Consider the following 27,968-nt stretch of genomic DNA (forward strand, 5'->3'; position numbering starts at 1 on the left):
TACAACTGTCTCGTCATAAGCATGTTGTACAGTGTGGCATTTTATAGACATTTTATTTGTTATAGTTCATTTTGGCGCTTAAAAGTACTGTATATGTTAGAAAGCGTGGAAAATAAGAAGAAAAAGATTATGCCAGTTGCTGGCGGTTTGTTCTTATATATTTCTCGAAAGAAAAATCCCTGAATACCTGTAAAATAACAGATGTAGCACAGTGGGTAATAACTGACAATAACAAACGTTGTAGAACCGATATTTCATTGGGGGTCCCCTGCACTGTTGCTTTACACAATTCTTTCCCACCTTATACACTTCTTTCAAGAGGCCAGCTTTTTCCTGAGGTTATTTCTGAAATCAGTGAATGTATTTTAAATCTGTCTTGCAACTCCAAGGAAATATGCATTTTTATCACAATGTGTGTTTCGTTTTATTGAAGTAAAATAATATCAGTGGTCTGAATGAAACACACATACCATTTGGCTTGGTTTCTCCATCTAACAGCAGTTCATTACAAAAGAGTTTGATGTTAGTACTTAAGACTTTTGCTCACATCACGAAACCCCATCTGATTGCTAGCTTTTTAAAATATTTCCTCATTTGCACTATTGTACCATAGCCGCAAAGACAGATTGTCAACTTACGTCTTAACTTACCTTTGAGATCTCAAAATTTGTCATGGAAAACTTGTCCGGAAATCAGGGAAATATCTTGCAAATTTGTGGCAACCCTGATTATTGTCTGTTAGTATTTGGGGGCTGATGTATTGCACTTTTAGTTACAGTTATGGAGAATGTTCTAGAAGTGTTGAAATGTAGAAGCTTTTTTCTTTCTTTCTTTTTTTCTATTGTGGTATTTTCTGAGAAATTGTTCATCTTTCTAAACACAAAGAGGCACAGGTAAACCTACATTTATACTGCATCTAGTTGATACAGGGTCTCTGTTAAACAAGAAACTATAATCAAGTGGGGAAGCTGGTTTATTTGAAAAACTATATGGTGTGTCCTCAGATGGAAAACCAGTCGTAAGCAAAGAAGGGAAAGCTGAAAGGTGGAGGAGTATGTATAAGGTCTCTACAAGAGAGGTGAACTTGAAGGCAATATTATAGAAATAGAAACTGAAGTAGATCAGATGAGATTGGAGATACTATACTACGAGAAGAATTCGACAGAGCACTGAAAGACCTAATTCAAAACAAGGTCCTGGGAGTAGATGAGATCCAACTACTGGTAGCCTTGGGGGAGCCACACCTGACAAAACTCTATCTGGAGTGCAAGATGTATGCAACAGGCGAAATAACCTCAGACTCCAAGTAGAATGTAATAATTGTAGTTCCAAAGAATGTAGCTACTGACAGGAGCGAAAATTATCAAAATATCATTTAATAAGTAATAGTTGTAAAATAATAACAGGAATTATTTGCAGTAGAATGGGGAAACTGGTAGAAGCAAACGTCGGGGAGGATCAGTTTGGGTTTCGGAGAAATGTAGGCACATACGAGGCAATACTGACCCTATAACTTATCTTAGAAGATAGGTTACGGAACGTCAGACATACATTTATAGCATTTGTAGACTTAGACAGTGTTGACTGGAATACTCCCTTTGAAATTCTGAAGGTAGTGGTGATAAAATACAGGGAGCAAAGGGCTATTTACAACTTATACAGAAAACCAGAGAGCAATTATAAAAGTCTAGGGGCATCAAAGGGGAGGAGTAGTTGGAAAGGGAGTGAGATAATGTTGTAGCCTACCCTTGATGTTATTTAGTCCGTACATTGAACAAGCAGTAAAGAAAACCATAGAAAAATTGGGAGTAGGAATTAAAGTCCAAGGAGAAGAAGTAAAGACCTTGAACTTTGTCAATGAGATTGCAATTCTGTCAGAAACAGGAAAGTACTTGGAAGAGGAGTTTAACGAAAAGAGTGGAATATACAATGAACAGCAGCAAAAGCAAAACAAGGATAGTGGAATATTATCAAATTAAATCAGGCAATTATGAGGAAATTAAATGTAGTCAAATTAAATCAGGTGATGGTGAGAAAATTAGATTAGGAAACAGGACACTGAAAGTAGTAGATAAGTTTTGCTATTTGGGCAGAAAAATGACTGAAGACTGTCATAGTAGAGGGGATATAAAATGTTGGCTGGCAATGGCAAGAAAAGCTTTTCTGAAGAAGATTATGAAAAGGAAAGTTGCTCTCATCACAAAGTGGAAATACTGAGTCACAAATAGGCACAAAAAAACAGACTGTCACAAGTAAATAAAGCATATCTAATATATGGTGAGTAGCAACTTTGCTTTTCACAATACTGTTACATTCCATCCTGGATTTTCCATTGTTGCATTTTCTGAAAAAGAGAAGTTTGTTAACATCGAATACAGATTTAAGTGTTAGGAAATCTTTTCTGGAAATATTTGTCTCGAGTGTAGCCATGTAGAGCACTGAAAAATGAACTGTAAACAGTTTAGACAAGAATACAAGCTTTTGAAATCTGGTGCTACACATGAATGCTTAAGATTAGATGTGTAAATGATGTAACTAATGAGTAGGTACTGGACAGAGTTGGGGAGAAAAGAAGTTTGTAGCACAACTTGACTGAAAGGCACAATTTGACTGAAAGAAGGGATCAGTTGAGGGGACTCATTCTGAGACATCAAGGGATCACTAAAGTGTGGTGGGTAAAAATCGTAGAGGGAGACCAAGAGAGGAATACAGTAAGCAGGTTCAGAAAGATGTAAGCTGCAGTAGTTAGTATGAGATGAAGAGGCTTGCACAGGATAAAGTAGCACGGAGATGTCCATCAGACCAGTGTCGAGATTGATGACCCCGACAGCAACGTGTTGCTTCTGTAAAATTAAATTTGCCCAAAAATTTATGTGTTCTTCTCCCAGAGAGGAAGCTAAAAATATTGTTTATAGTCAAGTTTTATGTTACAGTGCATTGAGTGTGTAAAATATGTTGCTTTACAATTGGTAGACAGTACTTGCACTTTTCAAAATTTGTTTAATAGAGGACTTGCATAAATAAATAACTGTGCAGTGGTGAGTAATCAGCTGGCTTGTTATGAGAATGATAAGCCTTGCCTTAGATATGCCAGTGTCTTTATCAGAGCAACTAAAATATTCAGTCCTGTAAGTTCAGGTTTTTTAGTGTTAAATGAGATGGAAGAAACCTATGCAATATAAGAAGAATATTTCAACAATTAAATGCTGCCAATCAGACTACTGGGTGTCGTACTTGTCATCAACATCTACATCAACATCTGCACTCCGCATACCACTGTGAGGTGCAAGACAGAGGGCATGTCCCATTGTATCATTTATTAGGGTTTCTTCCTGTTCCATTCACATAAGTAGCATGGGAAGAATTGCTGTTTGAATGCCTCTGTGCATGCAGTAATCATTCTAATCTTATCCTCACGATCCCTGTGTGAGCAATACATAGCGGGTTGTAGTATATCCCTAGTGTTATCATTTAAAGCTTGTTCTTGAAGCATTCTTAATAGATTTTCTTGGGATAGTTTATGTATATCCTCAAGAGTCTGCCATTTCAGCTCCTTGTGTATCTCTGTGACACACTCCCGTGGATTAAACAAATCTGTGACCATTTGTGCTGCCCTTCTCTGTACACCTTCACTATCCCTCGTTAGTCCTTTCTGGTACGGACCCCACACACTTGATCAATACTCTAGAACCAGTTGCACGAGTGATTTGCAAGCAATCTCCTTTGTAGATTGATTAACTTCCCCAGGATACTGCCATCTGCTTTACCCGTGACTGAACCTTTGTGATTATTCCATTTCATATCCATACAAAGTGTTGCACCCAGGTATTTGTATGAGCTGGCTGATTCCCAACAGTGACTCACTGATGTTATAGTCGTAGGATTCTACATTTTTTTTTTCATTTTGTGAAGTGCAAAATTTTACACTTCTGAACCTTTAAAGTAAGTTTCCAATCTTTGCACCTCTTTGAAATCTCGTCAAGATCTCACTGAATATTTATGCAGCTTCTTTCAGACAGTACTCCAACATAGGTAACTGCAGCATCTGCAAAAAGTCTGATGTTACTATTAATATTGCCTACTCACCAAGTGGCGGCAGGGGAACACACACACAAAAGGATTTGACTTTTGCAAGCTTTCAGAGCCAGTGGCATTACATTGTATTATCAATAATTGATTATTTCCATTGTTATATTAATATTGTCTAAAAGGTCATTAATGTACAACACATATAGCAAGGGTCCCTACAAACTTCCCTGGGGCATACCCGAAGTTACTTTACATCTCATGATGACTCTCCACCCGAGATCACACGCTATGTTCTCCCTACCAAAAAGTCCTCAATCCAGTCTCAAGTTTCACTTTATACACCATATGATCATACTTTTGACAATAACAACAGTCATTCTTATCCACTGTACCCATTGAACACTGTGTAAGAGAATTTGTAACTTCATATCTAAATGCCCTTATAATATTGTGTAATGTTGATTTTTTTTTTTAAAGAAAGAGAAAAAAAAGAACAACAAAACCATTTGTAAGATGGCTGTGTGAATAAAACTAATTTAAAGGTAAAAAAAGAGGAAATAAAGAAAAGAGGACATATAATTGAGTGACCTTTTTTTCCGCTTTCAGACACCTGGCCAATGAGATGAAGTTGTACCACTTCCATCAGTCTCGACATTTGTCAAAGAAGTGCAGTTTGTAAGTATTCTGAAACATTGACTGACGAGTACGCACTGCAGTTATGTGAATATTGACTGAATTCTGTCATGTTGAGAACTTGGATGACACAGTCTGTGTTTTGTGAGGGGGAAAAAGCTTTCATTAACAAAGATCACAGAAGTTAGTCTGTATTGTTGACAGTCGGTTTCAACAGTTGGAGCTGTCGTTTTCTGGTCTTAAGAAATTTCTGTGATGAAACATGTGCCGTTGTGAATTTGTAGCTTATGGATAAAACCCAGCACATTATACATAGGTTTTTCAAAAACAAAACCATTTACAGTTAAAAAAGCAGCTTGTGCACACGAGCATGTTCACATACATAGCACTCGCAGAGGCTCGTTAAGTCTTAAAATGTACAGTATACATTAAACTGTAGTTGCACCATATACTTCGGCTGAGGTTTGGATCCACAATGTGTGGAACATTTCTGCAAACATAAACAGATGTGCACTTTGCTGTATATCATGTGCTTCAAGAATTAACAAGCCTCCGCGAGCACTGCTTATGCAAACGTGCTCGTGTGCACGAGGTGCTTTTTAACTGTAAATGGTTTTATTTTTGACTAAATTATGTATAATGTCCTGCATTTTAAGCAGTGCAATGACAGTGTGGCATAAGGTACAAGCTCACAGTGGAACATGTTTCATAACAAAATTTTTTTGAAGACCAGAGGATGACAGTTAGAACTGTCAAAACCGGTTGTCCACAATAAAGACTAATTTATGCAATATTGGGTATTGAAAGTTTTTCTCAAGGAATAAATATTACTTCTGTTCCTTATAGCTATCACAGAGAAGCTGTATGGATGCAGTTTCATATCATGTCTGCTACAGTGAAAGACTGAAGTTGAAACAAGGCTGCTGGATAGACACAGGGTGTATATACCCCAGGCTACTGGGAAATCTTGGGAGAACACAGGAATCTTTAAGATTTCTGATAATTTTTCATTGTTTTAGTTTCCAGTTAAATTTTTGTAATTTTGACGAGTAAGAACTGATATTCGTAACAAAAATTTTACTTTGGCCCACTACAGCAGGATAATATTGCATAAAGAAAATATAAATGAGAGAATAACACCAAAATGAAATTTTAGTTGCAAAGAAAGTGCGCCATTTACTACAAAACAAAGTGCACACACAAGTGTCTGCCAACAGCAAAATGGGTTGAAGGCTTTAGGATGAAGACTGTGTTATATTTTGTAACAACAAACTGCTTTCAATGAGTATGATGTCACAACAGTTTACTTTTATAACAGGTCATGGGAAAATATTGAGGATGGTGGTTTGAGAAGCATTATTTACGAAGTAAATTTCCTATTATGCAAGATGACTTACGTCACATGTGAGAATCTGTGATTAATTTCTTAAATCACAGAACGTTTGACTGTCACTCAAAACTTAACACTTTGAAGGACAGCCGTGTAGAAAAATTTTGAATCTAGAAGACCAGCCATTTATGCCATTATTTAAATATTTCCAGCATATTAGACTGAGTGACACCTTACAGTGGTTAGCACACTGGTCTCCCATTCATCAGGACGACAGTTCAGGCCTGCGTCTGGCCATTCTGATTTAGGTTTTCCATAAAAAAAACTCTCCGAACAGGCCTCGGAAGGCTCAACGGTACCGAACGGCCGCCGTGCCATCCTCAGCCCACAGGCGTCACTGGATGTGGATATGGAGGGGCACGTGGTCAGCACACCGCTCTCCCGGCCGTATATCAGTTTACGAGACGGAAGCCACTACTTCTCAATCAAGTAGCTCCTCAGTTTGCCTCACAAGGGCTGAGTGCACCTCGCTTGCCCACAGGGCTTGGCAGACCAGATGATCACCCATCCGAGTACTAGCCAATCCCGAAAGGGCTTAACTTCGGTGACCTGATGGGAACCGGTGTTAACAACAGCAGCAAGGCCATTGGCTAGGTTTCCCATGATTTCCCTAAATCGCTTCAGGCAGATGCTGGGATGGTTCCTTATTAAATGGCATGGCCGACTTCCCCACCCTTCACCTATCCGATGGGACTATTGATCTCGCTGTTTGGTCCCTTCCCCCTAACCTACCAACCAGCCAACCAACCAACCAATCAGCGTATTTGTGTTTGATATATCTTGTCTTGAAAGGTAATACACTAAAAAAGGACAAGCTTAGTTTTTCATATCTGTTTTATTTCTGTCATAGATTACAAATTATGCAATAATGGTGGCAAAAAGTAAAATTATCCTTCAAAAGCAGTTCGAGGTGAAATCTTGAGCAATTTTCCATGTAACTGGCTTTTCTATGGAAAAGTTGGAGTCCTTGTCAAAGGATCCATCGTATCCTAAAAAAAAAAAGGCAAAAAGCTTTCGATGACTGGTATATTGTAGGTGATAGCTTATCTTTTCATGTAGCTATACTGAATGTATGTTAATTTAAACCATTAACTTTTCCTGTTTGCATATTCGCTCTACTTAACAGTGATGTTGCTATTGGCCGACTACAACACAAGTCCTGTGCTCTGAATATCTGCTGTCATTGGCTGGGGAGTACTGTAACTTGAGCTATGATTGGTGGCAATGGCACATCGCAATCTCGTTTTCGGTGCTTCGAAAGATACCATGCTTTAATTGGTGGAATTCGTATTTATACATTTGTAATTTGAAAATATGTGCTGTACATGATGCTGCGCATCAAATATTTTTCCAAAACAAGTTATTTTTTGCTGAAGTACCGGGAAGTTCTACCCTTGTATACAATACCTTTACAATTCAAAGGATTTGTCAGTTCGGCAGCGCCAAGGAAAAGTATATTGTCACTTAACACAGGGAAAGTTTATTTTTAACTGGGAAATTTGGGAAAAAATCCATCGCCCCCCCTCCCCCTCCCGCCTCCTTCCTTGTCAGCGTATATACCCTGAGACAACATTGGCCCAGTATTACTGATATGTTTGAGAGCGCCAACCATTATATAATTATTGCATGTGCTGTTCAAGATATATGAGACAGACAAACTATCAGTTTAATAACTCATGAAACTTCCTGGCAGATCAAAACTGTGCGCTGGACCAGGGCTCAAACCAGAGATCTTTACCATTCTCAGAGCTTTACCTCTGCCAGTATATCTCCTACCTTCCAAACTTCTCATTCAAAACCTGTGGGACTAACACTTCTGGAAGAAAGGGTGTTGCAGAGACATTGTTTAGCCACAGCCTTACTCAGGAAGTTTCATAATGGCATACACTACGCTACAGAGTGAAAATTTGTTCTGGTTAATAATTCATGATATTGTCACAAATAATTTACAGAAGAATGGAAAAATTGGTAGAAACCGATCCCAGGGAAGGTAAGTGCAGGTTGTGGAGAAATGTAGCGGTATGTGAGGAAAAAATGACCCTGTGATTTATATTAGAAGATTGGTTAAAGAAAGGGAAACCTGGATTTATGGCATTTGCAGATTCGGAGAATGCTTTTGACAATGCTGACTGGAATATACTCTTAGAAATTCTGTAGATAACAGGGATAAATTATAGTGACCAAACAGGTATCTGCAACTATTACAGAAATCAGACGGCAGTCACAAAGATTTGAACGACGTGAGAGGGAGAGAGTGGTTGGTAATGGAGTGAGGCAGGGTTGTAGCCTATCCTCGATGTGTTTCAATATGTACGTAGAGCATGCAGTAAAGGTAACCAAGGAGGAATTCTTAAATGAAATTAAAGTTCAGGAAGAAGAGATAAAAACTGAGGTTTGCCGAAGACACTGTAATTTCTTCAGAATCGACAAATTAGTTGGAAGAGCAGTGTGGTGTGGGATGTGTAATGTCTTCAACAGAGGCTGTAAGATGAACACCATCGAAGGTAAAACAAGGTCAGTGGAAGGTAGATGAATCGTGATCTTGAGGGAGTTAGATTAGGAAATGAAATGTGTTTTTCTATCTGTGGAACAAAAAGCTGATGATGGTCAGTGAAGGAGAATATAAAATGCAGACTGTTAGTAGCAAGAAAAGTGTTTTGAGAAAAGAGAAATTTGTTAACATCAAACTAAAAGTATAAGTGTTTGGAAGTCCTTTCTGAGGGTATTTGTCTGGTGTGTAGACCGGTACTGAAATAAAACATGGTTGATAAACAATTCGGACAAGAAGAGAATAGAAACGTTTGAAATGTGGTGCTCTGGAATGATGCTGTAGATCAGGTGGGTAAATAGAATAACTAATCAGATTCGCCAAAAAAGAGTTTTGTGGCTCTGTTTCACTAAAAGAAGGGTATGGTTAATAATACTCATACTGAGCAGTCACCAGTTTGGTAATGGGAAAGTAACTGGGGGGGGGGGGGGGGGGGGTTAATAATTGGAGATAATGACCAAGGTTTGGCTACTGCTAGCAGGTTCTAATGGATGTAGGTTGCAGTATCGTGCATAGGTGAAGAGGCTTGCTCAGCATGGACTAGCATGGAGATTTGCATCAAACCAACCTTTAGACTGAAGGCTGCATCATCAACAACAACACACTTAATATTAAGGAAATTTAGAAACCACACATTATAATAATGGCAGAATCTTCTTTTTATTTTTGTTTCACCCGACTTTGCGATATGTTAAATTAATCACTTTTTAATGTTTTGTGCCTTTCTGTTAGTAGCTCAGTATTGTTTCATCCTTTTGACCTTGCTTTCCTATCTTCTTCAGAGATGTGGATGTTCGTTAGGATTTGATTTTGGAACTTACCCCCCCCCCCCCCCCCCCTCTCCTTCCCTCCCTCCCTCCCTTCCCTCCCATTGTGTTCTTTTCCTCCTCTCTCTTTTTCTCCGTTTTATTTTTGAACATAGCTCTTGTGATTCGGAGTTATCTGAAGTCCTTTTCCATTTCAGTAATCCATTTTTTTCCTGCAGAAGTAGTCATAATTTATTCAGTTGATCTATTTTGGTTCAGAATGAAGATGTATCCATAAAAATGAATTCTTTTTGTCCTAATTGTGTCTGAGAGTTTTTCGGTAGTTTGGTAAAGGGTTTCATTTTTGGTGCGGATTAATTGTTGTGAAATCTGGGGTCAAGAAATGTTTCTAATATCTTTGTTTCTTCTATCTCCAGTCTTTCAACTAGGCCATGGTTGGTGATACTGTTTCAGCTGCATACTGGGCTTCTGGTTTGACTACTACACTGTTACAATGCTTATTTTTGCATTCTGTGAGAGGGACCTTTTGTTGTATGTGTTTTTTGTGAGATAGAAGACCAGATCAACTTTACTTCTAATTTCCATTGCCTTTTTCTCGAGCCCATTCCAGCTGATGGATTCTGGAATGTACTTGAGTTCTTTGATTATCTCTACTTTTTGTTGTCCCACTTTAAAATGTTGTGGTGGGTTTTTTATGTTTGTTGTTACATTGGTCTTTTTGAGGGTTTTGAGACCTTGAGACCTGTTTTTTCTGTTCAAGGGTCTGTTCTTTGGCTATTTCCCAGGTCTCAGCTAGTAGGGTTATATCATCTGCAAAGGCTAGATAGTTGGCTTTGATGCCTTTTGTTTTGTGCTCCTAGGCAGATTCCACTATCTCTGTGTTCCAGTCTCTCCAACAAGTTTTTCTTGGGAGCACTTAACTAGCAGTGGGGGATTCCATCTCCTTAGCTTATACCAGTTTTTATTTCAAAAGGGTTAGTGTTCTCCCATGAATTTGGCTTTGGAATATGTGGTGATAAGGGTCTCTGTGATTGGATTTATATTTTTTGTTATCTAGGGCTAATTCTTTTAGTATATATAAGGGATTCCTGGTGTATTGAGTTTCATGATTTTAAAAACTCAATGACAGTCATAACATATCATTTTGCTCTTCATTTTTGGTATGTCATGAAGTTTTTGAGGTTTAGTGTTTGTTTTGGGCAGGCTCTTCCTTTCCTGAAGCCAATTTCATATACTTCAAGTTAATTGTCTAACTGGGATTTTGCTCTGTTTACTAAGACTATGGAGAGTATCTTGTATGTTATGTCTAGGGGGAGATTCCTCCATAGTTGTGATCTGCTTGGGACACTTTCTTATGGAGTGGGTGGACGAGGGCCGTCTTCGATTCATCAGGGGTTTTTCATGTATTCATATTTCTTCAAAAAAGTTGTGGTGAGCGTCTGTGACATTTTTTCCTCAAAGTTCAGCTCGATTTGGTCTCTCTGAGACCTTGTGGTTTTTGAGATTTGAAATGACTGTAATTCCTCAGTGATGGACGGTTCAGAGTTAGGGCTGGTTGTCGAGCTCTTGAAGACCACTTTTCTGTGTTCTTCGTAGTTGAGATGGTTTTGGAAATATTGGAAATTGTTTGCACATATTTCCATTTCTGTCTTCAGTTTCCAAGTTCAGTGGGCTGTATTTGGTTATTTTTCGTTTAAAATTCGTATAAAAGTTCCTTGTGTTGTTTTTTTATGAAGATCATTGACTAATTTGTTTTCCACTTGCAGATAAATGACCAAGTGGATGAAGCAGCCACACTCTCACCGGTCCAGATATTCCCCAAAGAAGAGGAAGGTGTAAGTATTCATGAAATACTGACTGTCAGTTACACACTGAAGTAATGAGATAACTGTTAATTGTATTTCATTTACCAGTAGTAGAAAACGCATATACATAACATTTCTTATATACTATAGTTGAAAGTCAAACTGGAGAATACACATTATAATAAGCCACAATTGTACTGTGTATACACACACAGATTAGGTAGATATTTCTAAGGGACTCTTTGCAAATGATACAGTTGTGTACAGTGATTTCACATAACTAGAAAATTATTGTTAAATGCTGGAGGACTTGATGATGTGCATGTGGTTCAGGGACAGGCAAGTGAAGTACTGTAGATGTGTAAATAGATGAAAAGACTGTCGTTGCTCAGTTACTGGAAAAAGGACACAACCAGCAATAGCTGCAGTTTCAGGAGAAATCAGATGGCAGAAAATTCGTGCTGGACTGGGACTCAAACCCGGATCTCTGGGACTCAAACCCGGATCTCCCGGTTTATGTGTTAGGTCGCCATAACCACTTTGGCTATCCGTAGAGGAGTCATGACAAGAAACACCTCCATATGTCGTCATCTGTGCGTCACAACCTGCACTCTTGCACTTTTTTATAGGGATTGGAAAAATTTACGTTTCTGCTTCAAAATGCAAAATTACGTTTTAGATGCTATTTTGTAGTAAATTGTATCCAGATGAACTATTTTATCAGAGATAATTTGAAATAGCTTGATTCCTGCATAAAAATATTGAAAATGTAACCAGTTTTTGGTTAGTGGTATTGTGCATGTTCTGGCGAAGGCCAATTTGTAAAGGTAATGTGTATAAGAACCTTTCTGCAAAATGAAAGTGTACAAATGCAACAACACATCAGTGCACTAAATGATCTGATGCCAGGCCAGTTGTGGGCAGTTGAATGGTCTATTTAAGATACGTGCTGTGTAATACAATGTAGTACTCAGTTGTATTTTATAACAAAGAAATGTGTACTTTTGTTTGTTAAAAAAGCCCAAAATATGGTTTAATGTGGTCATTTCTAAAGTGGCAAATTAGGAGGAGTATGTTTTGAGCAGTGGTTGTATCGAATACTGCTAGATATCAGGCCTGCACTGAGTCGTTAACAATAGTCCGCTAACATCAGCGAGCAGTTGAAATGTAGCTTTCCCCCAAATATTTTGTGTCATGTGTTGTTTATTGTTTTCTGATTTTGAAATAAGTGAAGCTACTAATCCTGATCTGTTATGGATTTCGATTACGAACCTTACAACGTTAGAAGAGATGGGTGATCCCTTTGACAATACTGTTGGCTGTTACCATGTGAAAGGGAGGCGGGGTTTGTTTCTGCGCACCACTCTTCTTCCCTCTGGCAGTCAAAATTCTAGTTTGTTTATGCTTGTGGTCATCTGTCACTATAGCCTGTAGTGTCTGCACTATGTGCTATAGCAAAACAAGATTTGTAACATTTTTCGACTGTGCCAAAATTCTTCTCCTAATATTAACATAGCATTATGATATGTTCAGTTCAGCTTCTATGCTAACTGCCTTGTCTGTTCTGTCTGTAGCATTGTAAAGCATGGGTCGCACACCTATGAATGCCCACAAAAGATAGAAATTAATAGTTTGTATATTTTGTTATCATCGAATTGTGCAGAAAAGAGAGATAATGTCCAGAAACACCTTAAATTAGAGACGCATTCAGCTCACTGTCAGGAAAAAGCTGTGGCTTTTCAACAGAACAATCATTTTTAAATTCTTAAATATAGCCAAATGAAGAAAACATGGGCTAGTTTGGAAGAAAAAGATTTTGGAAGTTTTTGCAAAATCAAACATTACTGTCACAAAGTTCCCAATCAGCACCTTCCTGTAGCAGTCAGTTTCAAAGAAAAAAGGCTTTGTTTATTTTCACTCACGTGACAACCTTTGAGGTAGGTGCATCTAATCATTAAAAGAAATATGAATCTCAACAAAAATAGATGCGAATTTTGCCAAAAAAGAGAGAGAGAGAGAGAGAGAAATTCCAGTACGTGGGGTACATATAGAAGTTTGGGCCTGGCCAAGAGTTGTGCACAGATAGCCAAAACAGTTAAGGTGACCGCTTGTGTAAAGCAGGAAACCTAGGTTCGAGTTCCAGTATGGCACAAATTTTAGTTGTTTTCATTCCATTATACAGCTGATGGTTGTCCGTATTTGCAACTGCAAATATGTTTTGTGTATTCCATGTAGGCTGTGGTCAGCACAGTGCTTGTTCTTTTGGGCATGCATGTATGTCCAAAGGAACATTGCATCATACTTTTAACAACACAGGCACTGCAATATCATAAAATGTCTGTGTTTATACAGTGTCTGCATCGTCACAATATAATGCTCTTCAGACACGCATGCCTAAAAGCTGTGGATTAACATTATGAAATAAATCTACTTATTTCATATCTGCATTGATGTCAGCATTTTGTTACACACAAAAGTTTGTGCCGGACCAAGACTCGAACTCAAATTTTCCACACGTTACGAGCGTTCACCTTAACTGCTTCGGCGATCTGAATGTTCCCCCGGGACTGATCCAGACTTCTATATATCGTGTAGTCACATCCCGTATGCCCACACAATTTGCGATTCTCGTGCAGGGAGAGAAGAGTGTTATATTGTCATTTTAGCCTCTCGTTGGTGCATATTTGTAATATGCGAACTTTTTCACAACATTATATTATTGTATATAAATTAGTTGTCAGTTGACAGCTCCCACCGGCAATACACGAATGGGACCTGTGCTGGTTTTGCAGGCTCCAACCCTGTTGGCAGTTCCACTGTGCAAATCATTGTTCTTGCTGGTACTCAAGTAGCAAATGTATTTTAATGTGAAAATGTTGTCTAAATGAAGAAAAAATGTAACCCTGGCTCTAATGACAATTAACAGCACTACGGAGGTCTAGATCGTAGTCAACTTAGAGAATTTTTATGTACTTTTTGTAGGAAGTACAGACATCAAACTTAATACTTGCTACGAGTTAAATGTTGAGAAAATTTCAAAACGATGTCATCCTCGAGCATTATGCACAAGTCTCTATAGACCATATGCTGAAGCTGTGGCGCGATCCCAACCGAGGGATGTTTGGTGAAGACTAGGGACCGTATTATACGCATTTGCATGCTGCATATGCATTTGCATATTTCGCTCCTTTTCACCAGTTATTGCATATTTTAATAAAAACTGGTGACGATACATATTTCACTCTGTTTACAATATTTTAAAAATTGAGACGGGTAGTCTCTAGCTCTATCTAGTTTTTATGTCTCACACATTCACCGCACCTAAAACTGCGTGTAATAGCTAACCGAAAGCCCACTGCATGGCGAAATCATTACAGAATAGGAACAGGAAGAGGCGTACAGAGTCAGTGCTCCTGTGCCTGTGCCCCCCGGTTAATCCCCCCCACTGTCCCGCCGTATGCGTTCGCAACAAATAAATTAAATTACGCGAGCTTTTAGTCGCACATCCGCTGTTTCAGTTTAGCTTTCTGCTTACTTGTACACAGTTGAACGTGTTAATGATGTGCAGTGTATAACGTGTCGTGTGCCATACCACCCGAAAAAAGAATGGTCGTTTCGTGGATAGCTGACCGTCCCGGAACATTTACGTATGACGGAATTATTTTATGTTTTCAAGTCTGTGAAAAAAAATGTTTTGTGCAAAAAAAAAAAAAAAGTTTCAAGTAGATCAGCATGCCGAGACAAATCTTCCTATCACAGGAATGCAGAAGAAAAGGTGATGACAAAAATTTCTGATAACAGCAAGTTGCAGTAGCAGGGACTTGTCCAGAGGTAACCAAAAAAGTCTGTTTAACATGGATCTGTGCAGAGCATTCATTGCAATCAATATTCCTCCTCACAATCTTATAAATTCTATCCTCTAAGGCTTCCTGCAGAAATATTGCTTAAATCAAAATATACCAGATGAATCGACATTGTGTAAAAGTTACATACCGACAATGTGCGTAAATGTTCTGGAAGAAATACGCAATGAACTCGAGGGCAACATGATCTGAATTTCAGTTGATGAAACTGTAGACAGTTGTGACCTGTACTTTGCAAATTTAATTGTTGGTGTTTTAAAAGAAGAGCCTTCTTCTTCCTATTTAGTGTTATGCAAAGAACTTGAAAAAATAAATCATTCTACGATCACTAGATTTGTGATTGAGGGTATTAGAAAAATATATCCAGAATCTTCTGCAGATGCAAGTGTGTTTGTGTTTATTTGAGATGCTGCTCCCTACATGATCAAAGCAGGAAAAGCCCTCAGAGTATTTTATCGTAATTTGATTCGTGTGATGTGCTTTGTTCACTGAGCACATCGCCTTGCTGAATGTAAGTAAACTGATTTCACCCACAGAGAAAGTGTTTCTAAAGGCTCCTGCTCGCATCAAGACCTACAAAGAAAAACTACCAAATGTGCAATGATTATAAAGAGTCCGCCTCGATTGCAAATAGAAACCGGATGTTCGCCTAGGTTTTGGTGCAGATAACCACGCCTTCTTCAGAACACACTAAAACTACAAACTGCGTAAATAGGCATCGCCCAGCATTAATACAGTTTGTAGTTTTAGTGTGTTCCGAAGAAGGCACGGTTATCCGCGCCGAAACCTAGGTCAACATCTGGTTTCTATTTGCAATTGAGGTGGATTCTTAATAATCATTGAATTATTCCAGTCGTAACTCATTGGGGTACGTAGGTTGAAGCTGTGTCATTTTACAATGATAATTTCAAGGCCATTATAGGGGTAGTAAATGACTTTAATAGTGCAGAGGCTTTGGCAGTTTGCCAATCCAAGGAAGCTATTAATGATTCCGGTATTAAAAAAGACATTGCTGTGATTAGCACTACTTTTCCCATATGCCTGCAAGTATTAAAAAGCTTGAAACTCAAGGTTTGGCATTGAATGAATCTATTCAGTTAATGAATGAAATTATTCTAGTGAACTGCTCATTTTCGGAGGTATTCCCGAGAAAACTTATAGAAAAGTTTGAAAACATTTTATACAATAACCCAGGCTTTGAACCCTTGTACCATATTGATAGTTTTATTAATGGGATGGGTGAACTTTTACCAGAAACGGTAAGTGCCAACATAGCACCCAAATTCAAATACTGCCCAGTCACCTCAGTTGATGTAGAACGGTCCTTTTCTACTTATAAAAATGTCTTAAGTGATCAAAGACACAATCTTACCACCAAACTTTTGGAACAGTACTTGTTTGTATGTATTTACAATAGTAGAAAAATGTAAAATAAATTGTAAATGATGCTTTGGTCCAATAGTATTAATTAAAAGTTAATGATGTTAAAAATTTCATGATTGTGTGTTGTTTTTTAAATAAAATATTACTGGGTTTTTGAGTGTGACCCCCCTGCGTGCAGTATATCTCGAAGTTGGTCCTGTACGTATCGATTGTTTTGTCGTGACTCAACTCACATCGCGTCTGTTTGTTACCGACAACAATAGTGAAGTAGGAACAACTCTTGAAATACAGTATGAGTCCTCATTTTGCAAATTTTTAGAAATAATCCCAGAAAGCCTCCCCCCCCCCCTTCCTAACCTCTACCAGAAATTATTCAGAAAGTGATATCAACATTCTAAATGTACCGATCTTTGGCATGGCTGGCACTCTTCCTCGTAATTGATATGCACAGGTTCGACTTTGAGATGTGATGCACACAGTAACTCCTGTGTTTTTTTATTATTTGATCTTGCAGATTTCTGCACTTTCTGTGCATTTTTAAGCATTTTTCATGCATATTTTAAGATTTTTATGATGCGTATAATCCAGTGATGACACACCCACAAGAATAGCATTTTAGAGCAGTTTTGAAAAAATTGTAAGCTTTCATCAACCTGAAGGTGGTTTTGAGCAGCACAGTGCTCTACTAGGGACAGTCCTACTCAAGGCCATACACCATTTCCCTTCTCTGACCTTTGAACTCATTCATCTACAGTTTGTCAACTCCAAACTGTGGTGGAACTTGCCGTTTTTCACAATAACAGATCCATCAGGAGGTTAAGGAAGTGATTAACGACAAATAAAAACGTGTAGCTACCTCAGCGCTTACACCACTCTTCACCTGTCTGTCAGCGATGTCGCGAACGACCGACGGTGGAAAGATGGTGTGCTCCAGCAGTCAGTACCTCGCTACCTGCCATGGCGCGAGCATCAGTGTGTGTGCAGATAATGGATGTGTGTTACTTAAAGTAGCAAGCGGGATTATGATATTACGTGTGTTATCAGTTGCTTGTCTTATTAATGTGCTGACTAATAAAACATTATTATCTCAAAGTGTAGTGTTTGATTAGCTGCAAAGGTGTTACTCATTCTGGCACGCTGCCAGCTTCATACTGTATTTACTTGAGTGTAAGACGCCCCTGAATATAAAATGGCCCAATTTTAAAAAAATTTTTATTTATTCAATTTTTTAATGAGAGGCTCCTTGAGAGAAATTTATTTTTAACAGATTCTGATTAACTAGAATTACAAACTGTTTTATACACATAAAGTATCTGCCAAAAAGGTAACCTTATAACTATTCTAAACTTTTGCCATTTATTGATTGTCTAAATTTTGATAACACTCGGAGAAATAAAATAAACAACAAGAAATTGTTCACATGAATTTTTGGACTGTTTTCTTTTCTGCCTTTTATGCTTACAATCCCTGTAGTGTGTGCTACCACTATTTTGGGTCATCACCATCATCAACCTAATGGCACAGCCGTGAAATTTATACCTTCATTGTCACAAACATATGGCTGTTTCTTCAGAATATGTGGCTATTTCTGGGGTGGTTGTTATGTTGGAATTTGAGAACACAGCTATTTTTCCCTGTATACATACTAGATTTCACCTCTATGCTGAGATGAGTATGTTATAATCCCACTTCCAAACATGTCACCTCCCCCCACTCTGTGTAGAACCACCTGATATACCCCCTTTCATTCTTGTCATACGTCACGGAGAGTGTTGACAACATTGCAGCAAGAAACACAGAAGTACATCACTTGCCTAGATCTAGGCTTTTGTTGTCTTGTGCAGAAATGAATACTATTGTTGAGTATTTGTCCAATTTTAAAGTCAATTCAATTCCGACTACAAATGCATTTGGGCAAACTGCAGTTTAAACACAGTAGATGTTCATACACTGAAGTGCTGAAGAAACTGGTATAAGCATGTTTATTATAACACAGAGATTTGTAAACAGGCAGAATACGCCGCTGCGGTCGGCATTGCCTTTACGAGACAACAAATGTCTGGGGCAGTTCTTAGATCAGTTACTGCTGCTACAATGGTAGGTTCCCAAGATTTAAATGAGTTTGAACGTGGTGTTACAGCCAGTGCATGAGTGATGGGACACAGCATCCCTGAGCTAGCAATGAAATGCAGATTTTCCTGTACGACCATTTCATGAGTGTACTGTGACTATCGGGGATCTGGTAAAACAGCAAATCTCAGACATCACAATGGCTGGAAAACAGTCCTGTGAGAACAGGGGTGATGACAACTGAAGACAATTGTTCAATGTGACAGAACTGCAACCCTTATGCAAATTGCTGCAGATTTCAATACTGGGTTATCAACAAGTGTCAGTGTGTGAACCATTCAACGAAACATCATCGATACGGTATTTCGGAACCGAAAACCCACTCGTGTACCCTTGATGACAGCATGACACAAAGCTTTAGGCCTTGTCTGGGCCCGGTCAACACCAACATTGGACTTATGATCACTGGAAACATGTTGCCTGGTCGGACGAGTTTTGTTTCAAATTATATACAGTTATGGAGACAACCTCATGAATCCAAGGACCCTGCATGCCAGCAGTTGACTGTTCAAGCTGGTGGAGGCCATTAATGGTGTGGGGCATGTGCAGTTTGAGTGATATGGGACCCCTGATAAGTCTAGATATGACTCTGACTGGTTACACATACGTAAGCATGCTGTCTGATCACCTGCATCCATTCAGGTACATTGTGCATTCCGACAGACTTGGGCAATTCCAGTAGGACAATACGTGGTAATTACAGCAGGACAATGCGACACCCCACACACCCAGAATTGCTACAGAGTTGCTCCAGGAACACTATTCTGAGTTTAAACACTATTCTGAGTTTAAACACTTTTTCTGGCCATCAAACTCCCGATCATTATTGAACATATCTGGGATGCCTTGCAACGTGTTATTCTCAAGAGTTCCATTTCCTCACACTCTTAGGGATTTGTGGACAGGCCTTCAGGATTCCTGTTGTCAGTTTCCTCCAGCATTACTTCAGGCATTAGTAGAGTCCATGCCACGTCGGGTTGCGGCACTTCTGCGTGCTCGCAGGGGCCCTACGTAATATTCGGCAGGTGTACCAGTTTCTTTGGCTCTTCAGTGTAGAAAGCAAAAGTAGTTGGTATAGATTACCACGCATAACAACATGATGAAATTTGCTGTGGGCTCAGTGCTTCCCTCCGTGCAATCATCATAGCTCTCAGCCAAACTGGTGTCACTGTTCTCCTTCCAAGCTTGAGTAACTGTCAAAAACAGACTGCAATATCTGCTAGTATGCAGGTCATATGTAACAACACCAACTAATATGTAAATAAAAGATTGCAATTAAGATTCCGTTCCACTCTCGAAGTTTTGCTCATCCCGCGATCTATTGACGTCTGTCGGTACTATCTCCACAACGGGTCTTGCGACTGTAATTTATTTTTGCTTCGACGATTACAGTCTATTTAATATGATCTACTTCCTTTGTTAGCCACATCATTCTATATTAATTTTCCTTCTTGTTTCAACTGAATTGCACCAACATGGTATACAGCTGAGTAAAATCAGGTAATGTTTTTACATGGTATTGTAATACATGAAGATGATTGTGTGGTCAACTGAAATTAGTCTTCACATTTTAATGCTTTATAGTGCACGGGATCTAGACATTAAAATAGTTTTTACTGACTTGAGCTATTAATACCTGCTGGGTCGAAATGGAAACACAGTTTCGTTCTGCAATGTGTTTCTGTTGTTTTAGAGGAGGACACCAGACAGCGAGGTCATCGGTCTCATCGGATTAGGGAAAGAGGGGGAAGGAAGTCGGCCATGCCCTTCCAGAGGAACCGTCCTGGCATTTGCCTGGAACGATTTAGAGAAATCACGGAAAACGTAAATCAGGATGGCCGGACGTGGGATTGAACCGTCGTCCTCCCGAATGCCAGTCCAGTGTCCTAACCACTGCGCCACCTCACTCGGTGTGTGTTTCTGTCGTGGCCGGATGACGGTGGGTCGAGTGGTGCCGCTAAATGACTGCCGCATCTGGGAGTGTGGTGGCTCATCAGTTTGCACGAGGGCCACACTGTTTTGGAAGACTTGCAGTGTTGAGGGCTGCAATGTGGCGACATCCCTGTGTCTAGTGGTAGCCTGCATTGAGGTAGGCTGGCTTGCACCTGGACGTGGACAGTGCTGTGTCTACCCCTTTAATCTGGAGAGTGAGTGTGCTAGTGTTGTGTCCTGTGAATGGATTTGAGCCTCAGAAGGGCGGTTCTAGTGCTCCACACAGTGGACCGTGTCAGAGGAAAATGTGGTACGTCATTGCCAGCTCTCTGAGAACAGAAGTAGCCTATTTTCAGTGCCGTGTTGTTCCACTCGGTAAGTAAGTGTGGAGGGTAAGAATTGTAGAGGGAAACCTAGGTGTAACTACGGGAAGCAGGTCCGAAAAGATATAGATTGTGGTAGTTGTGCGTGAAGAAGAGGTCTGATTGGGATACACCGATGTGGGAAGCTGCTTATCTGTTGCAAAGCCATTGTACAGCAGGCATGTGAATCGGTACTGAGGATGTTATGCCACCAGTTGTCAGACGTGTGATACTTTTACCGCAACATGTTTGGGACTATGTTACCTCATTATTGAGTGCTATAAAATATGGAAACGAGTTAAGAAATCACAATACTACACATACTGACCCCTATAAAAATATTTATATCTCCCTTTAATGTAACATACCATAAAGCTTCTGTGCCATTAGGCATCATCAGCAGTAAAATCCAGCAGCAAATGTGCATTGTCATACATAAAACTCTTCTCAGAACATCTCATATTGGCACGTTACACTCTCGAGGTACAGTTTGCGTGTTAAATTGGATGACATTAGTGTCACTTTAGCGATATCTCCTCAGGGAACAGCAACAGATTTATTCGAATTAGCGGCATTAGGTTTAATGTTTTCAGTTGCCTTCCATATGGATGCACACAATGAAACACAGGTGTAGTAATTGTTTTTAGAATTTTTAGAACTTTTGTTTTTCATAAATTTTACAGTAGAAAGTAACATTGTTGAGGGCTCTGACATATGCTTTGCAGTCGAGTGCTATTTTTGGTAGGTGACAGCGGCAGCTTTAGTTTAACAACTGTGCCTTGAGAGTATAACATACTTACTTGAGATGTTCGAGGAAGAGTTTTATGTTTGACAGTGCATGTTTGCTGTTGCCTTTTGCTATTGATGATGACGCTTAATGACACAAGAGCTTTGAGGTACAATACACTGTGGGCCGACATAAATATTTCAGTATAGGCCAGTTGGTAGAGTGTTGTAATTTATTGGTGGGTTTCCTTGTTTTATAGCACTTGATAAATGCGTTGTGGTAAAAATACCAGACATTTGACCACTCATGGTGTAACATACTCAGTACCATTGGGGTGCAGAGTAAAACAAAAGTCTTTTGAATGAAGACCACAGCAACATGCAGTTGACATTGATGAAGTTATAATAAGTGACAGATAATTATTATTCACGTATGGGCCCAGTAGGACCACACGAGGTACAATCCATCAATGTCACGTTTGATGGTTGACCTTTCTTTGTGCCCAAATTTGTTTCATCCTTTCAGAATGAAGTCTCTTTCTTTCATCAGACCACGGTGTTCCAATCTGTTGAATGTCCTTTAGCTGTAGCAGAGAATGCCTGTGGATGCAGTTTCTTATCTGCTACAGTTGATAGTGAGTGAATTGGAAAATACACATTGTATTGCGTCAAAATTCTACTGTGCAACAACGGAGCGAGGTGGTGCAGTGGTTAGACACTGGACTCGCATTCGGGAGGACGACAGTTCAATCCCGCGTCCGGCCATCCTTATTTACGTTTTCCGTGATTTCCTTAAATCACTCCAGGCAAATGCTGGGATGGTTCCTTTCAAAGGGCATGGCCGGCTTCCTTCCCTGTCCTTCCCTAATCCGATGAGACTGATGACCTCGCTGTCTGGTCTCCTTCCCCAAAACAACCAACCAACCTACTGTGCATAAGTGTACAGGTAGGCTAGCTTGCTAGCTCTGTGAAGCTCTTTGCAAATGTTGCCATTGTGTACAGGGATTTCATATTGTTAGGAAATTATTGTTAAATGTAGTGAGTCTTGAAGATGATTTGCATATCGTTCAAGGACTGGCAAATGATGTAATGTAAATTGTAAATTGCCCGATTACTAGAATCGAATGTAACTGTCAATAGGTGCAGTTAAGTGTGTGAGTAGTGAGTTTGTGTGTGTGTGTGTGTGTGTGTGTGTGTGTGTGTGTGTGTGTGAGAGAGAGAGGGAGAGAGAGAGAAATTGGGAGGGACGGGGGGAGGGGGGGGCGGGGTTTCACCCTTAGTTATGTGGGATTTGAAGAAGGGATGAGAGAGATATAGAACTAAAAGTACTGTCTAACTGAACTTTCCCAAAAATTTTGTAATGCAGGCTACATTCGATATTTGCTTTCTAACAGGATAATGTCATACTTATAGGTACAGCCCGTATTTGCGTGCTGCCTATTGTGGATAATGAAGTCATAAACATTGTTTGATATCACATACAGTTGTACTGTTGTCCATAAAGCATTGCCATCATACCAACTCAAATGCTTTTTGAAAGTTTAGAAATAATCTGTTCAGCTGTTTGGCCCAATCTGTGGCTCTCACAATGTCATAAGAGAAGAATGAAAGTTGGGTTCTGCACTGCTGATCCTTCTGGAGTCAGAGCTGGTTGACACAGAGAAAGTAATTCTGTTACAGACAGCCGTTGTAATGCTACAAGACATAATGTAGGGTAAGTTCATATGACTCTGTTGTGGACTTGGACTGGTTGCCAAAACACAAATGGGGTCTGCTTAGCAGCACGGTCACGCACTCTCCTGTCAAAATTGTGTACAGTTAGTACCAATTGTTCGTTGGTAGGACTGAGGGTGTAGCTCAATGTGTAGTTGTGTATGTTGCCTAACTTTGCATTTTTTATTTTAGTTGTGATTGCGCTCCCTTTTGTTTGGATTAAAGTTAATGTTAACTAGTCACTTTTAATATCTAGTGTACAGAGATACAGGTTTAATTCTTTTTTTAGGCATATTGTAAGGCAGAAGAGCCTGTGCTGGTCTCACTTGTCCCAGTGCTTCTCAAGGAAAAACATGTGGTAAGTTTTGTTATTAAGACATTTGCATTTGGTAATGAATTGGCTTAAGTGGAGACAATAATGACCCATGATGTATCTTAGAAGATAGATTGAAGCATACATTTTAGATAGATGTGTTAAATCTGACACTGTGGACTGGAATACACTATTTAATATATCAAAAAAATTAATCAATTTTTGAAAATATAATGTAATTGAATAGGTAAAAAATCTACTCACCAAGTGACGGCAGGAGGAAACATGTGCAAAGATATTGAAATCTGCAAGCTTTCAGAGCCAGTGGCTCATTCTTCTGACAGAAGAGTTGAGGGGGATGGAAAGAGGGGTGAAGGAAAAGGTCTGGTGAGCTTTAGGCACCAGAGAGGAGATGACACTGATTCCAAAAGCCTGTGGATTTTAATACGTTTATATTTTTCTCCTGCTGACACTGCTCGGAATGCACTATTTGGAATTCTTAAGTTGTCACGCATGAAATACAGGGAGCGAAAAGAAATGTCTTGTACAGAAACAAGACTGCAGCTGTAAGAGTCAAATTGCTGCAGCGCACCTATCACGGACTGCTGGCAGCCCAGTGTCTGCCAGCTGCACAAACCACGGCAGGGCCGAGAAGTCGGCAAGTAGATTGTGTTAGGAGGGCATTGCCAGTGGCCGCACCAAAACGACACTTGCTGCACACTGTTAGCATTGGCGTTAAGCGATTGAGGCTGTGTTCCGCTTCTCTGACCCAGCCGAGCAGCCAGTCGAAAAGCTGTAGTACTCTGCACACTGAAGATTTAAGTTCGTGCTATGGTAGCAGAAGGCAGTGACATTGCCAGTCAGGAACTGTCGAATTCACCACAGCCGCTGCCATCCAGTTTGCCGTCCATTGCCACTCGCAACTGAGATGTCGCACGCCCTAGGAACGGTCTCCGCCAGCTTGGCATATCAAATGCGTTGCCACAGTTGCGAGCAAATCGTTTCTGAAAAACAGAAATTATTAATATTGAATATTAATTTAAATCTTGGTGAGTCTTTTGTGAACGTCTTTATATGAAGTATAGCCTTGTATGGAAGAGAAATTTGGGCGGTCATCATTTCAGGCAAGAGGAGAAGAGCTTTTGAAATGTCATACTACAGAAGGCTGCTGAAGATAAGTGGTAGTGGATAATTAGTGAAGTAGTTCTGGATCAAATTAGAAAGAAAAGAAATTTATGTCACATCTTGGCTAAAAGAGGATGTATGCTGGGGCATCAGGGGATTGTCATTTTGGTGATGGAGGGGATAGGGTTAAAATTGTAGAGGAAGAACAAGGTTTGAATACACTAAGCAAACTGAAGTGGATGCAGGTTGTTGTACCTATACTGTGATCAGGAAAGAGACTTGCCAAAGATAGACTTCACGGAGAGCTGCCTCAAACCAGTCTTTGTGCTGAAGACCACAGCAGTGTTGAAACCCTAATTTTGTATGAAAGGTCAAATTGAGTGAGTTCGCCATAATGTTCCAAGCTATAGTGTAATTAGTGGCTGCTTAGAATGTGTGAACTGTTTCAAGAAGTGTTTAGGCCATACGGTATATAGTGCCGCACTTAATGCTGGAAATGGGTACTGCACTCAAACATGGTGGCAACAGAAGTACACATTAATGGTCACACAGTAATGGTAACACTGTTTGTAGCATCTTCCACTGTGTAAATGTAAAACAAACTGTTGGCTTGTTTTATGAAAATGAAAGTTGCTACTCACCATATAGCGGAGATGCTGAGTCGCAGATAGGCACAACAAAAAGACTGTCACAAATAAGCTTTTGACCTACAAGGCATAGTGTTCATAAGGAGTTGTCCTCTGGGATAAAGCACATAAAATAAATAGCTATGGGCACCCATATGGGGTCATTCTATGCCAAACTACTCATGGGCCATCTAGAGCAATATTTTCTAACTGCCCAGAATCCAACCTCTCACCATTTCAGATTCATTGGTGACACCCTCATGATCTGGACTGAGGGCTGAGGTCACCCTAGCCACATTCCCCCAAAACCTCAACACCTTCCTCAGTGCTGACGTCCACTTCAAGGATAGCTTCATCAGTACCTCCGTCCGTATCAAACCTTCCAAACACTGACAGTACCTCCACTTTGACAGCTGCCACCCATTCCGTACCGAGAAATTGCTTGCGTACAGACTAACCACCCGTGGTCATTCCATCTGCAGGGACGAGCAGTGCCAGAGCGAATATACCGAGTACCCCACCGAGACCTTTGCAGACCGAAATTACCCTCCCAACCTTTTACAGAAGCAGATCTCGCATACCTTGTCTCCCAGCCATCTACCACCTCCTACTTGCTCACCATCTGGCTGCAGTGCAGCATTCATCTTGTGCCTCGGCACTACGTACGACTGGAGCAACGGTTTTCACTACCTCTCAGTGTGCCCTGAAATAGACCTGGAGGTAAGACCTATCTCGTACATTCTCCCAACCACATACTCCAGTCAGGCATCTTCTACCGCATCAGAGGTAGGACTACCTGTGGAAGCAGTTTTTCTGAACTGTGCAGGTGGGAACTCTGTCTGCAATCAATCCTATTACCGTAACCCCCCTGGCCTCAGCCTTCATTAGTCCCTGTCCTCCACTTACCTATCCCCTTCCCTGCTCTCACTCCAGCAATACACGGTCTTCTATTCGACTAACACACCCATTAGTCACTAGTCTTTTTCCCCATCTCTTCTTCTCTCCTCCTTTCCCAATCGCCTCCCCTCCCATCCTCCCCCCCCCCCCCCCACTCCCCACACATACAAACCTCCCAACTGCACCTAAATGCCATACCCTATCCCCACTGCGCCCTTACAAGCTCCCACAAGCAGCACGACACCTTCCCCCACCCCACTCTTCACCCCATGCCGCCTCCTTACCATCACAACTGGATAGCGGCTCCTGTCGGGCGCATATACGACTCAGCTCAGCCACAGTAGCCACAGGTGGCAGAGAGAGAGAGAGAGAGAGAGAGAGAGAGAGAGAGATAGAGATAGAGAGAGAGTCAGTCCGTCCGTCCGTCCGTCCATCCTCTAGTCCTCTGTATGGCTTTTCACAATATTGTTAAAATAAATAATGTTTTTATTCAGGAGAAATGAGCAGCGAGAATATTATGTAAAGTAGAGAGATGGTGGTGCCCCTTGCAGAGGCTGCTTTACAGATCTCGAAATTCTTACACTCACTTCCTGGTACATTTATGTCACAACGATTTTTGTTGCTTATAATAAAAATTTCCTTCAACTGAAAAGTGATTTGCACAGGTTCCTTTGGGTCTAGTATTCGGAGTTAAGTTATGTACTCTGATGCAAAGGATTTCAACATATACTACAAACATAAAGCAAAGATATTTGGGCAGGAACATTTGGCAGTTGATAAGAAAATAGAAAACATTCCTTGTTGGCCATTCCTTCTAGAATTATCTGAATCTGTAGATTTAAGAATTGAAAATTCATATTAGCTACATGACAAATAACAATGTTCATAGGAATCTACATCTACATCCAGATTCCGCAAGCCACTGTATGGTGCATGTTGGAAGGCATGCTCTACTACTACTAGTCATTTCCTTTCCTGTTCTAGCTGCAAATAGAGCGAGGGAAAAACAACTGTCTTATGGCTCCATGTGGCCCCTAATCTCTCTGAGCTTATCTTCGTGGTCGTTACAAGAACTGTACATTGGCGGCAGTAGAATCGCTCTGCAGTCAGCCACAAATGGTGGCTCTCTAAATTTTCTGGATATTGCTCCTCGAAAAGAATGCTGTCTTCCCTCCGGTGATTCCATTTGAGTTCTTGATGCATCTCCATAATACTTGGTTATTGTTGAAACATATTAGTAACAAATCTAGCAGCCTGCTTCTGAATTCCTTCGATGTCTTCGTTTAGTCCGACCTAGTGCGGATCCCAAACATTAGAGCAGAGCTCGAGAAGAGGTTGCACTAGTGTCCTACATGTGGTCTCCTTTACAGATGAACCTCACTTTCCTAAAATTCTCCCAATAAACCAAAGTGGACCATTCGCCTTCCCCACTGCAGTCCTTATATGCTCATTCAATTTCATATCGCTTTGCATTACGCCTAGATATTTAACTGACATGAGTGTGTCAAGCATCTCATTATTTGTAAACTGTGGGTTTGTTTTTCCTACTCATATGCATTAACTTACATTTTTCTACATTTAGAGGTAGCAGCCATTCACCACACCAACTAGAAATTTTGTCTGAGTCATCAACTATCCTCCTACAGTCACTCAACGATGGCACCTTACTGTACACCTCAGCAACATTAGCTAACAACCACAGACTACTGTCCACCAAATCATTTAC

The 27,968-nt window shown here is 40.1% G+C and overlaps 1 long non-coding RNA gene across 1 annotated transcript in view; it reads left to right on the forward strand.

Moving 5' to 3' along the window:
* The first annotated feature begins 4,608 nt into the window (after positions 1-4,608).
* LOC124553914 overlaps positions 4,609-27,968 on the forward strand; it is a 48,154-nt gene continuing 24,794 nt past the window's right edge. Inside the window, exons 1-3 of the long non-coding RNA XR_006968164.1 lie at positions 4,609-4,704; positions 11,134-11,202; positions 23,571-23,639. This is a non-coding gene — a long non-coding RNA (uncharacterized LOC124553914). The remainder of the gene's footprint in view (positions 4,705-11,133; positions 11,203-23,570; positions 23,640-27,968) is intronic.

Source organism: Schistocerca americana, chromosome 11 (genome assembly GCF_021461395.2).
Source record: "Schistocerca americana isolate TAMUIC-IGC-003095 chromosome 11, iqSchAmer2.1, whole genome shotgun sequence".
Classification (NCBI taxonomy): Eukaryota; Metazoa; Arthropoda; class Insecta; order Orthoptera; family Acrididae; genus Schistocerca; species Schistocerca americana.